Source organism: Canis aureus, chromosome 11, assembly GCF_053574225.1.
Source record: "Canis aureus isolate CA01 chromosome 11, VMU_Caureus_v.1.0, whole genome shotgun sequence".
Taxonomy (NCBI): Eukaryota; Metazoa; Chordata; class Mammalia; order Carnivora; family Canidae; genus Canis; species Canis aureus.
The window spans coordinates 70,252,325-70,269,851 of NC_135621.1; the positions used below are offsets into that span (position 1 = coordinate 70,252,325).

At 46.1% G+C, this 17,527-nt stretch overlaps 1 long non-coding RNA gene across 1 annotated transcript; it reads right to left on the bottom strand.

The window, feature by feature from the left end:
* Positions 1–10,452: 10,452 nt before the first annotated feature.
* LOC144324318 (uncharacterized) lies at positions 10,453–17,158 on the bottom strand. The gene is made up of 3 exons (XR_013389862.1): positions 16,929–17,158; positions 14,236–15,012; positions 10,453–12,200 (listed from the first exon to the last, which is right to left on the bottom strand). It is a non-coding gene; the product is annotated as an uncharacterized LOC144324318 (long non-coding RNA).
* Positions 17,159–17,527: the final 369 nt, after the last annotated feature.

The following is a 17,527-nucleotide window of genomic DNA, read 5'->3' on the forward strand; positions in this document are numbered from 1 at the left end:
TATCCAAAAGCATATGATTGGAAGCCCAGGGGATGCTGGAAAGACCACATCCTAGTGGTCTCCCTGCGGGGAGCTCATCCAAGTGCGAGACCCTCACATCTTTGCATTTCTTGCACTTTGGGCATCGAAATTGCTGGCCTCCATCCTCTAGCACCGGGGTTTGTTTTCACATTGAGTTCCCTTGGATTTTTTTTTTTTTTAACCTACTTTGACAAAAAAAGAGGGAGCCAAATAGGAAAAGAAGGCAGGGGCGGGGAAGGAATAAATCATTATGCAGCTCTCAACCCCCACAGGGAAACAGCAGTACAAGCCCACAGATCCCGAATTGTTAAGCGATGGGGCTGTTTGTTTACAAGTCACAGAATCGGTTATGTAACCAGAAGTTAAGGAAATCAAGGGAATGCTTGAAGGGGAGCAAAGACTGATACTTTTTGAATTAGTCAAGAGACTTTTCCCTGAAAAAGATTCATAGAGACTTTCTGTCTACTTATTTTTAGTTGCTTTATGAATTTAGCTATTGAGGGCTTTTTTTTTTTTTTTTTGGTACCAGGAGTACAGTGTTTCTATGTGGATAATGACCACTCATTTTTATCATTAATTGTAGATACAGAAATACTTCCTCACCGTGGCAGTCAGTAAAGTACCCCCAAGCATTTGTAGGGGAAATTGGATTAGCTTTTTATCTGCTGATCTAAAATTCCTCCGTCTGATTTAGTAGGAGAATGTGTTACACGACAATAGATCAGTTCTAATTTCTCTCCACTCCTCACCCCATAACTTTCTTTTTAATTGGTTGGTTGCTTTGTTTTTGTTTTTTGGTTTTTTGTTTTTGTTTTTGTTTTTTTTTTTGCTTGAGTTCTGGGACCACTTAATGTTTATAAAATGAAGATTTAAAAAAAAACATTGCAATGTAAATAAAAATATATTTTTTTTATCTGAAACTTTGTAAAAATTTCAACCCTAAAAAGTTAAAACATCAAAGTATTTAAGTACTTTGGTTATACGGGGCTCTAGTAAATGTAATAAATAATTTAAATTACTCTCATAAAAGCTCTTCAGACAGTTTTTATGATTTTTTAAATATCTGCATTTATATTTAATATTTTCTAAAAATGTGTTTTTTCCTGAAAACTGTTAGCCAGATTTCAGTGCCAAAAGAGAATATAATCTGATAAGACATTAAACTCAAACTACTGAAGTTTCGTCAAAATATGTTTACGGGACATTGTTTTCTTTCTCATTTAGTTAACTTGTTCTTCAAATTGGGTCAATTTAGTGTTATATGTTACTCCCTACGGAAAATCCTAGGGGAATTGTTGGAGAAGAATTATGTTTTTCACCAGGCAGACAAAAGCTGAATTCAGCCCCTTAGGGAGTCTTCTCAGGGTGTTTTCTGCTAATGGTGCCAGAGCCCCATGACCAGGAGGGAGCTGCACAGCTGAGACGTGGTACCCAGAGGGCTGCTCAGCTCTTGCACCTGTCATAATAGACACCGAGAATAGGGACTGAGTCCAAGTCAATCTTGCACGGTGTGTGCATTTTGTTTGTGTTTAATTTGAGTCTTGGCACAGAGCAGGATATTTGGTGGCCTATATCCTTCAACTAAGTTAGAGGTAGGGCTGAACAGACTCCCTGTCTAAAGATAAGAAGAGTGTAACCAAGTATAATAGAAGCTCTATGCCCATTGGTGATGTTCCCACAAACATGCATTTGCAGCTCAGGAGCATCACAGAGCCTCCAGAGTTGGGGGTTGGATGTTTACCAGCTTAGGACAATGATGTGGGTTTGAAAAGGTCTCTCTGTTGACACTCAGTGAATGTTAAACAGAGGAATATGAGTCCAAATGAAAGGATGAAGATGGATATCGACTCAAGATTCACTTCTCTCGGGACTCCTGGGTGGCTCAGCGATTGAGCATCTGCCTTTGGCCCAGGGCGTAATATCCTGGGGTCCTGGGATCGAGTCCCACATCAGGCTCCCCGCAGGGAGCCTGCTTCTCCCTCTGCCTCTCTGTGTCTCTCATGAATAAATAAATAAAATCTTTAAAAAAAAAAAAAAAAGGATTGACTTCTCTCAATTGCTATCCAAGGTTTTAGGTATTTCTGGACCTTAAGGCCATATCATTCCTCTAAAAGACAATGAAGATGATTTATGCAACTTGTGTGGAGGTAAATTGTATGAACACATTTTTATACATATTCATACTTGTAGGGGTTATTAATCAGTGTTTACAGATAGTGGTAGTGTGCAGAGGCACCTATGATTTTTTACATTATCTCTATCTTGGGGCACCTGGGTGGCTCAGTCTGTTAAATGTCCGACTCTTGATTTCTGTTCAGGTAGTGATCTCAGGATCGTGGGGTTTAGCTCGGTGTGAGGCTCTGTGCTTTGCTCAGAGTCTGCTTGGGGTTCTTTCTCCCTCTCCCTCTGCCCCTGCCCCCGACCCCCGCTCATGATCGCTCTCTTTTCTTTCTCTAAATAATCAATCTTTAAATAAATAAATAAGAATTATCTTTATCGTGTCCTGTCTGCTGTTCAAAGGCACAGGAAAATATATCATTATCACTTAAAACAGTGATATTATAACAATATTTTACCAATGATACCTTAATTTACATAATGACCTTAACCTTTCAGAGCACTCTTAAGTATATGAGGTAATGTATAGATTGTTAGAGCTAATTCTTACTTGTATACATTTCTCTGAGATGTGAAATGGCATCACATCTTATGAGGTACAGATAGAATGGATCTTAGACATTTGTTTTATTTCGACAATATACTTCATTTCTGTGTGTATATTATGCTTCAATATAAAGTTTAAAGGGCTCTGCAAACATCACATGCCTTTTAACTTGGTATAAAAATCACTGAAACTAAGTGAACCTAAGTCAATTTTCAAGAAAGGATATAGGTAGCTACTGTGTCTTCAATGTAAATTTATAGACGTGTCTTTTTTAAAAGTGATTGTAAACTACCTATCCTTCAAAAATAACTGATGGTTTGATCTCTTCTGGGGATGAGACTCAAGTTTCCTTAGAATGGCTTAGTTTCCTCTCTAAGTCCAGAGGAAGGATAGGGATGGAAAGTATACGTGCACAGGGTATGGCAGCTCTCGGTATTTCCTGGAGATGGTCGTGGGAAGGAGTGGAAAGGGAATGGGCTGTGTGGTCCAATGTTGGGAGTTTGCATCCCTGCTCCATTCCTTAAGCTCTCACCAAGCCTTCATTTCCTTATCTATAAAATGAGAGTTGCTTTGCAGAATCGGAGCTCAGTACTACGACTGCAGGCAGAAGGACGTCAATCAAATGACCTCTTGGGTTTCTGTTAAGTGCTAGAATTAAATAATTACAAAAAAGATGAACTGATTCCCCTTGAGTAGCGAATAGTTCGAAAACACAACCAAAGATGGCAGGATAAGCTATTAAAATGGCTTTGTAGAACCTCCTTCCTTTGGCTTTTATCAGCTCTAAATGAAGGCTACTCTATTCATAGCCTAAAGCAGTATTTTCACCTCAGGAAAATAATCGTTCCTAGGAAAGCCAAAGTGTTCCTATGCTTAATCCTACTGTTTGAAGTAAGAAGATTTGTTCCTCCCCCACCCTCCTTTTTTTTGGCCTGAATTGAAAAACCAAGAACTGTTTTAAATACTTTAAGCAATGATCAAGAGCCATATAAATTCTAATTTATGAATCACTTGAAGACCTTAATGTAGCACATTATAAATATTAATTAATTCTTACCAACACCTCTGCAGTAAAAGCATTATTATCCCTCCTCCCCTTTTTACCAGGCTGGAAGATGAAGTGTCCATGAGACAAAGCAGTTTTCCCTGGGGATGTGTGGGAAGAAGTTGCCAAGCCAGGAAAGGGAACCAAGGAGGTTGGAATTGGAGCCCTATGTGTTTACAGAGAAAGAAGAGACTCACTCATTCCAGGGTGCTTGGCTGGCTCAGTCCGTGGAGCCAACTCTTAATTTTGGGGTTGTGATTTCGAGCCCCACAATGGGTGTAGAGATGACTTAAAAAAAAAAAAAAGAAAAACCTTCAAAAAATAAAAAAGAGGAGGAAAAAAAAGAAGAGACTTGTTCCTCACATATGAAAACATTTCTACTTCTCTTTAGATCGATACAGTTGAGGGGAAGAGGTTGTCCGTCCTTCTGAGATCTTCAAAAATATTAACTCTTTGCTTCCAGGAACTGTGTTCACAAATTATTTGTTGATAATGCCAACACCTCAATCTTTTAGATCTGAACTTACCTGGGAAGCTTCACATTGTTCCTGGAAGTGGATTAAAAATGGAATTTAATAACACTGAAGACCAAAAGCAGAAAGGGAAAACGAAAGATTTTCCTCTTTTGCAGACAAGTTATTTACTTGTTTATTGTAGTTACTACTTTCACATTTTTGTCTCGACAACTGTAATTTGTAAGATGATCTAGAGATTATTTTGTGATTTCTTTCTCTGTCCCAATCCTTTGATGTATAGAAGGCACTCGATAAAGGTTTATTGTCTGAAATACAATTTCCCTTCCAATTATAGATTAACCGATGACTAGTATAGAATATTGTGTACTGGGTAACACAATTTATAAACAACTTCACTTACTACTCAAGCATTCAGTTAATATAGCACATTTGCTCCTTTCACTGAGTAATTTGTGACTAGAAGAATCCCAAGAATGAGACAGAATTAGCTGTGACTTCAACTCAGTTAGCTTTGGTAAATAAACACCTAGTGTTATTTCTTCTTCAAAAGCTAAACATTTGATAACAGCAGTATGATTTATGATTTAAAAAAAAAACAGAGATTGAATGTGTCAAGAGCTGGAATAACATACATTCATCCAAATTTTATTTTTCAAAAAAAAACACTTATCCCAGCCAAGAATAAATGCTAGAGGCTGCTTGACTTTCAGAATTAGAGAGTATGAAAAATGGAATCCACCATCACTGGGTAGTTTTTTTTTTTTTTTTTCTGTAATAAACTGCAATATTGGTTTATATAGCATCCATATAACTCTTCTCTGTCATACTTTTGGAGTTGTGATGTTTAAAATAACACCTTGAAATTGTTGACTGTAATGTAGAAAAATAGAATTGAATTTAGTCTTATGAGATGGGTCTCAACTTCGAGGCACTGCAGTGTATTTATGAAAATGAGCCTTGCAAATGTTTTCCACTAGAATATTTATGGATATAGTAATTTAGTTAGTCATTCCCCAGAGTAGATTGTGACATGCCAGTAGCAGTGTCCAGTTGCAACTAGAGAAAGACATAACAAAAAAAAAAAAAAAAAAACAACACTTTAAAAACCTTAAGGAAAACCCCACTCCTGTCTCGTTTTGCTTTTTGTCATAGATTGGTACTAAGTTAAAAAGGTCCACACATTTGAGAAACTGTCTTCATGACTTTTTTTTTCTAACAGACTGCTTCCTTTCCTGTTTCTGGGTTAAAATAAGTAACTCCTGAGATTTTAATTTTAGTTTCTCATGCAAGACAAAACCAGTTGCTTTATATTATTATGTCCTGAGCCAGGAATTGAGGCCAACAGTCACGAAAAGACAATTACAAGTTGACTTTCTGTCTCTTGTAGGTTAATACCAGCAAAGAAGAGAATGGGTTGTTTATATCCTTAAAAATATCTTCAGAAGAAAAGAAAGGGTCTTCATCTGACCATTAGTCATGTTGTTTCCTACTCTTTTTTGGGGGGGTAAAGAATTTAGAAATATCAGTCAAGCCCTCATTGTCAGAAATTACTGAGTTTAAGTTCATGCTAATGCCACTACTGCTATTGATAGTTGTATATCCAATAAGACTAAAGCCATTGACGTACATTTTGAGAACCCTGGCAGACTGGTGTTCTTGCCACCGTGCATTTTAGAGACCTTTCTAAATCATCGGTTCCATGAAATAGAGCAAAGAACCTAAGAAAAAAATATTAGGCGAGATTGTTTCATTGAGCTCTTTTCCCTCTGGGGCCTATTAAGTTCTATACAAACAAGGCTGCCTCTTATTTTGGCTTATTTGGTGTTGCTACACACCTCTCGGGCAAGTGGAGCCAGCCCTCTAGAACTGCTTCATCTCGAACAGTTTGTTATTCACATTTTGGTTGCTTTTTTTTTTTTTTTTTTCCCCAGTGCCTGTGTCTCTGTGCATGATGTCAGAGTCTCTGATACTGATAAAATCAGCCGAAGGTAGCCGGGGATGCAAGTGTTCCACGACAGGACATTCACGCAGCACTGAGTATAGCTCGTTCCCTGGCACGAGCTGTAGGACATCTGGGCAGCAAAACAACAACAAACCCCAGCCCTGTTCAGAAATGCCCCCTCCCCTCCCTCGCACGGTCACAACGGCTTGGCGCCCGAGAAGTACAGAGACAGGCCATTCTCAAAGCCCGTGTCCTCGAGGTGATGCATGCAGAAGCCACCTGTGTGGACATTTCATCACTTGGAGTCTCTGATTCGGGGGTATCACCATTTGTCGGAGCCAAAGAGCAAAACCGTGTTTAGTTTGGCCTCGTGACATTCACGCTTGGAAAAATCTCAGGGTTGCAAAGCCTTCTTCACATTCACTCTCAAACACCCATTGCTGTTCATGAGGGATAACCACGTACGCCGAAAAGAAATCATGCCCTTTAGAATTGAACTTGGACCTTGGGGATGAAGGGATCTCCCCAGCTAATAGCTGATGGGCATTGCACAGTCTTGAATTTGCTCCCTGCTGACCTGACATCATTGAATTTGGAGAGGCAGAGCCAGGTTCATCCAGGGGTAGTAGAGAAGAAAACTGTTTTGAAAAAATAAAAAGAAGAAGAAGAAGAAGAAAGAACAAAAGGTGATTATAATTCAGGCTTTTAAATTAAGTCACAGAAATCCCTACCTAATTATACCATGAAAACAAGCTCTTGCTCCAAGTTCCTGGGAAAGACAAGGTTGTGGTGGATTTATTCTTGTTTACGGCTTTCCAACAACCACACCAGCTTGATCCACTCTTTTTTTTTTTCTTAAAGTAATATGATTAGACTCCTCGAAAAAAAAACTAGATGAAATATTTCAATTTGGAAACCAATTTTCATTTCATTCTTAAGGATTCGTGGTAAAGGGAAACAAATGGTAAAAAAAAAAAAAAAAAAAAATTATCTCGGCCCACAGAAAATAACAAACCTTGAGTTATTTTCCCATCATTAACCTTCTTGACGCCGAATGGGAACTAGAGGCCAGCCAGTCACCGACGCATCAAAGTGCAGAGAATCATAGGAAGCGCCGAGAGGAGACAAAAAGCACCCAAAAGACAGTTCTTGCCTTTAAAAACGTGTAAGGCAAGATGTCAGTGCAAATCCCGTGGACAAGGTTACATTTACTTTCTTGCCTTGAACTTCTCTCTCTCCCTTTTGCAAAAGACAGTGGACTAAGGGGTCAGAGGAGGTGGGGGCGTGGGGGGTGGGAGGGGGAGTCGAGATCCTCAGTAATCTATGAAGTGGGGGTGTAGGCGGATCTCTGAACGATCAGGGCCCTTACCCATCTTCGTAAAAGCATAGGGATTAAGAGGACAGGCTTTGAAAATAGATGAATCTGAGCCTGGTCACTTGAACCTTTCCAAGTCCCTGTTTCCTTATCTGTCAAACGGGAGCTACACGGCTGCTCTCCGGTGTGGCCGAAGGATTTAGCAAGGGCTTGGCAAAGAGCAAGAGCTCAAATAAACAGTTGTCTTTATTATTCTCAACAATGGATAGTGGCTAATATCTATGGGACACTAATGCTGCTGGTATGCGGTGTTCCTGAGCCTCCCCCCTGGTATTTGTCAGTGGCCCGACCGGCTGTGCAGGAAGTGGCTCGTACAGCTGTGTAACCTTGGTAGTTTTCTTCTTGGGTTTGATCCAAAGGCTGACTCAATGTACTGCCCCTGCTGGAGGAGTCCGGTAGCGGTTGGAGGGGGGGTTGGAAGGGGTAAGAAGGTTAAAAGACTCCAGCAGGCCTAGTGAGGATTATACAACCGGGAACAGGCCTCGGCCACCTCGGCCACGCCAGAACCACGGCAGGCACCTCTTGGCCTTGCAGCCTTTGGGACTGAGTAGCTGTGGGAGTTTGGGGTGGGTCTCCCTGGTGTTCTGCAGACAGCACGGAGTGTTTTCACTGCGTCCGGCTAAGCTACGCTAACTCCGGGGTTGGGAGCCTGGGGTGCACGCTTTGGAGACGAAACCCTGTTTTAGAACAAAGGGACAACCAGTCCAGAACCCTCCATGACGGGAGAGGAGATACGCCTGCCTAAATGGGGGAAAGCCCGAAATCACAGTTACTGAGTTATCAGGGGACATGGAAAGCCGATGGGTGGTAAGACGTTTTCGTCTCCTGCCCCCATCGGTTGAGGCGGGCGGAAGACGTGACCGTCCGGGAGAATTAAGGGTGAGTGGATGAAAAGGAAGGCCTCATTCTTGGAACTAGGAAACCTCAGGTCAAGGGGGACATCAGAGAAAAAGAGTTAAGTTATTTTTATGCATCCGATCAAAATTTGGCCTGGGAATATTAGCGTAGAGTGGAGGGAGATCTTGAGATCAATCTGAGAGAAGCACATGGACCACACTCTGTACAATTTATATAGAGGCAGTTTTTTACTTGAAAATATTTTGATAGGCCTGAAATAGAAAAATCTCTTATCTCCTATCCAGAGGGGGAATTAAAGGGAAGTCGGGGGCCCCCGAGCCCTAAGCTCTGGGAATATATGCTAATAACACCGGGTGAAGTTATGTGCATCACTCTCTACAGGTAAGCAGTTCCACCCAGTGCAGGTGCCCGGGATGAGCACGGGCCGCGGAAAGCCCGGCCAATCTGTCCTGCCACGAGTACCACCTAGTGGCAGCCAACAAGACGTGTAAGCAGCTGTTAACAAATGGCTTCCAAAAGTCCCCAAAGCACGCGTCTCTAAACTCATTGCTAAACACAGCTTGAAGACGCAGAGGGAGCCTGCACATTGGCAAGGTTGCTCGCGTCCCGTCTCCCGGCCCCACCCTCCTTCCTTAGGAATGGTCACCTGCCTTGGCTGCGCACGCTCTCGGATCCCAACCTCTCTCCGTGTCTCTCGTTCTTTCAGTCTGTCTCCCTGACTCTTTCTTTGTCTTACTCCCCGCATTTAGTTTATAAAAATGTATAAATGGAGGGGACGTCTGGGCGGCTCGGTGGTTGAGCATCTGCCTTCGGCTTGGTTGTGATCCAGGGATCCCGGGATCAAGTCCCGCATCGGGCTCCCCAAGCAGCAGGGAGCCTGCTTCTCCCTCTGCCTCTCCTCTGCGAGCTCTCTCTCTCTCTCTCTCCCAAATATATAAATAACAATTTTGAAGAGTCTTCCCTTGAAGTGGTTCTTGGCTCAGACTAGCCATGATCCCTCGCCCTACCTCTTTCCCTACCTCCATCTCTACCTCTGTGCCCACCTCCATGCCTACCTCCATCCCGACCCCTGTGCCTACCTCCATCCCTACCTCTGTGCCCACCTCCGTGCCTACCTCCATGCTTACCTCCATCCCTGCCTCCATCCCTACCTCCATCTCTACGTCCATCCCTACCTCTGTGCCCACCTCCGTGACTATCTCCATGCCTACCTCCATCCCTACCTCCATCTCTACCTCCATCCTTACCTCTGTGCCCACCTCCGTGCCTACCTCCATGCCTACCTCTGTGCCTACCTCCATGCCTACCTCCATCCCTACCTCCATCTCTACCTCTATCCTTACCTCTGTGCCCACCTCCGTGCCTACCTCCATGCCTACCACCATGCCCACCTCCATGCCTACCTCTGCCCACCTCCATGCCTACCTCCATCCCTACCTCCGTGCCTATCTGTATCTCTACTTCCATCCCTACCTCCATCTCTACCTCCATGCCCACCTCCGTCCTTACCTCCATCCCTACCTCCATCCCTACCTCTGTGCCTACCTCCATGCCCACCTCCATCCCTACCTCTGTGCCTACCTCCATCCCTACGTCCATCCCTACCTCCGTGGCCACCCGAGCGGTCAGCCCTCCACCCCTCCACCCCTCCACGGCGTGGCCCACAGGGCACGGGCCAGGCTGCCTCCGTGCAGGCCCCCCGCTGCGTGCTCACCTTCATTAGCCCACGTCAGACCCCTCCTGGTCGGCGTGGGCCGCGCTCTCGCTGTGCCCTGCTCGCCCCCTCCTCTGCAGGTGCTGCCTTCTGTATTCCTCTCCCCGCCCGCGAGCCGCCAACGGGAGATAGTTCGGTGACACATGTCATTCTGGCACTTTATGCTTGGAAGATTCCTGCAGCCCTCGTTTCCTGCCGAACACAGCCCAACCCATGTGCGTCTGTGCAAGGCCCAGCCTGCGCCCCACAAGTGTTGGGGGAATGAGTAAAGGACATGGAAGAGAACAACTACAGTGAATAGACCGTAGGCAGGTGTTTTTTTTTTTTTTAAGATTTTACTTATTTATTCCTGAGAGACAGAGAGAGGGGCAGAGACACAGGCAGAGGGAGAAGCAGGCTCCCTGTGGGGAGCCCGATGCAGGACTCGATCCCGGGACCCCGGGGTCACGGCCTGGGCCTGGGCCGAAGGCAGAAGCTCAGCCGCTGAGCCCCCAGCCGTTTCTGAACTTTGCGGTCACAAGGATCATCTAAGGTGCTTAGTAAGATGCAGATGCTTTGGGTTTACTCTCAGAGAGTCTCCCTACCTTGGCAGGTCTGCACAAGGTGGGGTTCGGGAATCTCCGTGTCAGCGAGCACCCCAGGTAGTTCTGATGGCCTGTGAGAAGCAGCCGTCCTTCCTTAGACCGCCAAGCAAATAATCGGGGGCGGGGGCAGGAACAAAGCAAAGACCGTTTGTTCCTCGAGATGGCATTCACTGAAGAAGCGCTTATGCCCACAAGGGCTCCCTGGGGGCGGCCGTTCCGGAGGTGTGTGCGCGCCTAGAATAGACAGCAGGCTCAGTTGAGAGCCCGGCAGGGCGGGGGATTCTGGGAAGGCCCTGGAAGTAGCAAGCTTTACGTACAAGGGCCGGGCCGTTTCTTCTTCAGAACCACTGTCAAGTCCCATAGGTCTGTTTTGCCAGAAGAGCTGCGATCCGGGCAGCCCCGGCCCGTGTGGGTTGATACATCGCCCGTGTCTCTAAGCTCCTCCTGGGGGGCCCTCCGAGCATCTTAGCAGCCTTCCGCCCGCCTCCCCTCACCCCCCAAGGGGGGAGCAAGCTCGGGCCACGCTGGCTGCTTAGAGGCCCTGCCCGAGCACGGCTCCGGGGCACGGATGCAGGCCCAGGCCCAGGCCCTGGCCCCGCCGGCCCTCGCGCCCCCACCGGCTGCACCTGCTGGCTGGCCTCCTCCGGCCGTCACGTCCGCTCAGACACTTCCCTCCCTGCGAAACCGGTCCCCAGGTCCTGGACAACGCGGCCCGCCGAGGAACGCTCTGACCCCCACGACTAAATGGCAGGGCTGTGTAGACACGGAGCTGAACGTGCGGCGGGCCCGGGCCTGCAGGCCGCCGAGCACGGTCCTCCTCCCAGGGCCCAGGCGCACACCTGCCTGCACCTGCCTGACTCCCCGTCCCCTGGCCGTCCTGGGGAGCCCCTCCCTGCACCACGGAGCCCGGGAGGCTGACCCAACTGACCGAGGCCCGCTTCTGCTCCGGGCCTCTCCTGCCCCGTCCGCGCTGCACCTGTCTCCCCGTCGCAGCCTCCTCGGGGTGCCGCGCCTCAGCCCACGCCCCACACCGGGCCGCCGAGAATCCAAGCACCCGGCGCAGAGCTCTTCTCCCAGTGCCTCTGAGGAAGCCTCTGCCGCTTGCCAGGTCTCCCAGAGGATTGATTCCCCCTCAGGAAAGAGGGGAGACCCGCACCCGGCAGCGCCCCTTCGAGAAGCCTGTCTGCAGGTCTGTCCCGGTGGAATCACTCCCCGATGCTGGAGGAGATGGACCGGCCTTGAGAACTTGACTTCTTGACTCACGGGCCACTACGTTAGTGTCTTCATGGGTTTTGCCTTTTTTTTTTTTAAGGAAACAGAATAAAATGAACTATGTGTCTGTGTGTTTGTACAGTTCTGTGAGCTTGGACACGTGGATGGATTCATGCAACCACCACCACTGTCAGGGTACAGAACCGATTCAACACCCCAGGCAACTCCTACACGCTGCCCCCCTTGAAGGTATCCAAGCTTTTGTGGGAGGCTCAGTCTCATAAAGATCACCAGGGAAAGGTGCAGCCCTATAAAATATAAAAAGTGAAGAAAGTCTATATTCAGTATTTGAAGGAATTAGTCATTCGGGGCTGGATTACATCTACAGGGTAAGAATAAGTTCCCGTAACTCCAGGTGCTAAAAGGGTTCTTGGGTCATCTTCCCAGGCCACACGGCTGGGCTGTGCCCTTTCCCCCCATAAGCAAGAGCTACCTTGCTTGGGGAAGAACATCCCTGCCCTGAATGGAAACCTGACGACTTCAAGTCCCATCCCTCCCACCCTCCACTTTGGGTATGACTTACACGAATCTGAAATCACTGGGCTGCAACCGTCAAAATTCTAAACATGTCTCAGTGTGGTCTTCTTATTAAATTTCAAGGTGCGATCATCTAGGCTGGGGGAAATAAGTGCCCAACGTCTGCACACACACACACACACACACACACACACATCTGATCTTCCACGACAAGATAAAAGCCTAAAGAATAAACTGAGAAGAAAGGAAAAAAAAGGATTCTGACCAGGTTTTGAGCTGAAGAAATGAAAAAAAAAAAAAGTTCCATTTTTTATTTATTTATTATTTATTTATTTATTTATTTTTTATCAGAGAAAGTGACTGATGAAGCCAAGGAAAAACCAACTGTTACAGCTTTGAAAAATTCACAGTGCTCCTGTGGTTAATGGGCTTGTTGAATTTTTGGAACCTTCAAAAAATATTTTTGTTGAATAAGCTGATGTTCACAATTCCGCTCATCACTGCTACCCTACGGGCTTCGTCCTCTCTAGGAAGGACCTCATCAGCATGAAGGGAAAGCTTCGGGGACGGTCAGGCGCCGGGAGCTTGTGGGCTTCCAGAGGTGGAGTCACCGAGCTGTCATTCTGCCTCTGCCACTCACACTAGCCCTGCGACAGCAGGTAGCCTAATTTCTCCGAGTTTAATGTCTTCATTTTAATGGTGGAAATCACTTACACTTTATAGGGTAGTTTGAAGGGTTTAATGAGATGCTGTATACAACAAGCCCTTAGGGAATGTGATGGGTGCCTTTCCTCCCCCCATGTAATCCACCTGCTACCTCCAGAGCCCCACCTCACCCAGCTCAGAGTTGATCTTTTTTTTTTTTAAGTCCGTGAGAGGAAAAAGATGGTTTAATCAGTCTCCTAATTTATTCCAGGACTTTAACTTTTCCCTGGCAGGAAATGATGTTTTAGAATTAATTTTAAAACAATTACTTTTCTTTTTTTGGGGGGTGGGGCAGTAGTTCCAGTTTAGGGTCATCTGTTGAAAAGGAGAGTAGTGGGGTCAGGGCTCCTCAGTTGTACATCGGGAAAGCCTAAATTATACAGTCATAATATACAACCCCAAATCTTAGATGTGTCTTAGGATAGTTTTTCATTCATCCAAAAAAAAAAAAAGATAGACTCATACAGCATGGAAGGATGGGTAGAAGGATGGATGGATGGATGGGTGGATGGGTGGGAGGATGGATGGATGGACGGATGGATGGGTGGATGGGTGGAAGGATGGATGGATGGATGAATGGATGGATGGATGGAAGGATGAATGGACAGATGGATGGATGGACGGATGGACAGATGGAAGGATGGATGGATGGATGGATGGACGGATGAGTGGAAGGATGGATGGGTGGGAGGTTGGATGGATGGACGGATGGATGGGTGGATGGGTGGAAGGATGAATGGACAAATGGATGGATGGACGGATGGATGGATGGACAGATGGATGGATGGATGGATGGATGGATGGATGGATGGACGGATGAGTGGAAGGATGGATGGGTGGGAGGATGGATGGATGGACGGATAGGCGGATGAGTGGAAGGATGGATGGGTGGGAGGATGGATGGGTGGAGGGATGGATGGGTGGAAGGATGGATGGATGGATGGATGGGTGGATGGGTGGGAGGATGGATGGATGGATGGATGGATGGATGGATGGAAGGATGGATGGGTGGGAGGATGGATGGGTGGATGGGTGGAAGGATGGAATGATGGAAGGGTGGATGGATAGACAAGTGATAATGCAAATATTGCCAGTTGTTACCTGTGAAATCCAGGTGATGGGTGTGTGGACGTTTGCTCTAGAGTTCTCCCAACTTCTCTGTATATTTCAACATTATCACATTAAAAGGCGGGGGAGGAAAGTTTATTTCTTACTGATGCTACGGGTCCAAGGAAGGCGGGCTAAGATTCTACTCTGTATCTTCCCACGCTAGGATGCAGGATGATGGATCGTGGTGAAAGTGCCTGGTGGCCACGGCAAAGGGAAGGGGAGTGCTGTTGGGCATCGCACGGACAGCTGGGTATTTCAGGCTGGCAGTGACAGGGTGGCTTCTGCTCACGGCCTGCTGGCCGGGGCCGCTCACACGTGGCTCTCCCAGGCCGTGGAAGTGTGATCCTATCACGCGCTCCCACAGGGGAAGGCTGGCAACACCTGGCGGGGAGCGCACGCGACCACCCTGGTGCGCACAAACTCCCAGAAAGGACTCCCCATCCTCGCCCCGTCATCACCGACAGCACCGACAGCACTGACGTTACAGGGCATCTTCACTGAGATCAGTGGCAGTAGAGACCTCAGAAGCTGGTTTCCTTTCTCCTCCCCCTTCCTTCTTTTCTGGGGAGCAGAACTGACCCCCCGAAGGGTTAACGCATTTCCAAACTTCTCAGCCGGCCACTCAGCCAGCCAGCCAGCTAGCTCTTTCTAGAATCTCATCACCTTTTTATGGAGTCAGCTCATTTTCACTGAGTCAGTGAGAACACGTGGAAGCCGTCCAGAACACTTAAGAGAAGCAGAAGTTAGATCGAGGCTGACGACGCTTTTCTGAAACGGGGTACAACAGAAAAAAGAAGAAAAATATTTGAGTAAACAAGGTTTCACAACTATTCTTGACTCAACGTTTCAGAGAAGTCAGGAAGGACGTCCGAGCTGGGGTGACATTTAAGCTGGCCCTTGAGGGCCTGGCTAGGTAGGGAACGGATGGAGCGTTCCAAGCAGAGGGAACAGGCTGTGCAGGCGCCCGGGCTGGGTGGACCGCAGGGAGAAGCAGAAGTTGGCCGCGGCCGGGGCTAGACGGGGGGGACCACGGCTATGGCCTGCCTTGCACCCGGGAGCAAATGGGAATGGGCCTCGTCCTTGCCCCGGGACAACTGTCACGTCGTATCCGTGCGCTCACAGTACTTGGGATGACGTTAAAGACAAAAGATCATCTTTAAGAAATTTGCTGCGTAGAGTGCCATGGACTTCTTTTTTTTTTTTTAATTTTACGTATTTACTTGAGACAGAGAGAAAGAGAGAGAGAGAGAGAGAGAGAGAGCACGAACGGGAGGAGGGGCAGGGGGAGAGGGAGCAGCAGCCTCCCCTGCTGAGCAGAGAGCCCAGCCTGCCCCGGGCTTGATTCCAGGACCCGGGATCATGACCTGAGGCCGAAGGCAGCTGCTTAACCGACTGAGTCACCCAGGCCATAGTGCCATAGTTTTCTTTTCTTTTTTCTTTTTCCTTTTTTTAAGATTTTATTTATTTATTCATGAGAGACAGAGAGAGAGAGAGAGGCAGAGACACAGGCAGAGGGGAAGCAGGCTCCATGCAGGGAGCCCGATGCAGGACTCGATCCCAGGACTCCAGGATCACACCCTGGGCTGAAGGCAGACGCTCAGTCACTGAGCCCCCCCAGGCATCCCAAGTGCCACAGATTTCTATACTGAGCACTGAATTTTGAAAAATTCCATACTTCTATTTATTGGCAGTAATTTTTAAGTCCCATTTCCTCTGTAAAATGGACATGTGACAGATGCTGCCGACCTCATGGAACAGTGAGGACGAGTAAAAGACATAACAAAGAGAACCTGAGACATCATTCTAGACCTTTCCCAGATTTTAGGTGCTCTGACTCTGTCCTAACGTTTCCATCTTATTCAAAACTGGATCTTCCTAAAAGAAACTTTATGGAGTCGGTTTGTGGAGAATTTCTTTTCCCAGAATGTCTTAAAATATGCTACTTCAAGCTATTTACTTTCACATAATTAAAATATTGTCTTTGCATATGTTTTTGTTTTTTTAAGGAAAAAAAAAAGCATCGGTGCACCTGGGTGGCCCAGCGGTGAGCATCTGCCTTCAGCTCAGGGTGTGACCCCAGGGTCCCAGGATCAAGTCCAGTGTCGGGCTCCCTGCATGGAGCCTGCTTCTCCCTCTGCCCGTGTCTCTGCCTCTCTCTGTGTGTCTCTCATGAATAAATAAATAAAATCTTTTAAAAAAAGAAAAGAAAAAAATAGAGCAAAAACTTTGGCCATTACTCCACATCCATATCAGTAATATCCTAGGAGTTTTATCCCTTAAATACCTTCAGTTTTTCTCTTTACATTTTTAATATTTTGTTCGCAAATATATTTTGTCTTTTAAATAAAATGTACTGAATAATGTGATGTGCCAGTCACTGATACTAGGATAGTGATGTAATGGGACAGATCTGGCTACACGTGTGGTGGATGTAGCATAAGGTACAAACTTGCCAAACACCAAATGGCACATCTGAAACTAATGGAATATTGTGTGTCAACTCTATGCAAAAAAAAAAAAAAAAAAAGGATAATTAATCAGGAAACTAATGTTAATGTGTCAGACATCATCCTAAAGATTTTACATTATTCCATTCTCATAACCATGCCTTTTGGGTAAATACTGTTACAACCTCCGTTTTCTAAATGAGAAAATTGAAGCAAAAGAGATATTAAGTGACTTACCTAAGGTCTTACAGTTGTTACGTGGATGAGCCAGGATTTGAATTGGGGTGTCTAGGTTCCAGAATCTGAAGTCCTTTTTTTCTTTTTCTTTTTTATTTTTTTTAAGATTTTATGTATTCATCAGAGACACACAGAGAGAGGCAGAGACACAGGCAGAGGGAGAAGCAGGCCCCATGCAGGGAGCCCGACGTGGGACTCGATCCCGGGACCCCGGGGTCACGACCTGAAACGAAGGCCAACGCTCAACCACGGGGCCACCCAGGTGCCCCCAGAATCTGAACTCTTAAACATGATGCCACATTTCTGAAGATAATGATGCATCGTCTTTCTGAGTAAATCAGGGTAATGACTGTGCACATCAATTTTTTTCTGATGTCCATGGAAACCACTAGCCTAGCACAGGACCGTGTCCCTATACTGTAAGGATATCCCTATCTATGATATTTTTGGACTTATTTTATCTGCTTTTTTTCTTTGTCCTCTCTCTGTGAAAAAAAAAAAAAAAACTAAAAAAACAAACTTATTTTCACTGTACCTACCCCTATAAATTGCCCTCTTTCCTCCACTCATTCTGCTTCCGCTTTCCTAAAAGCCAGGCA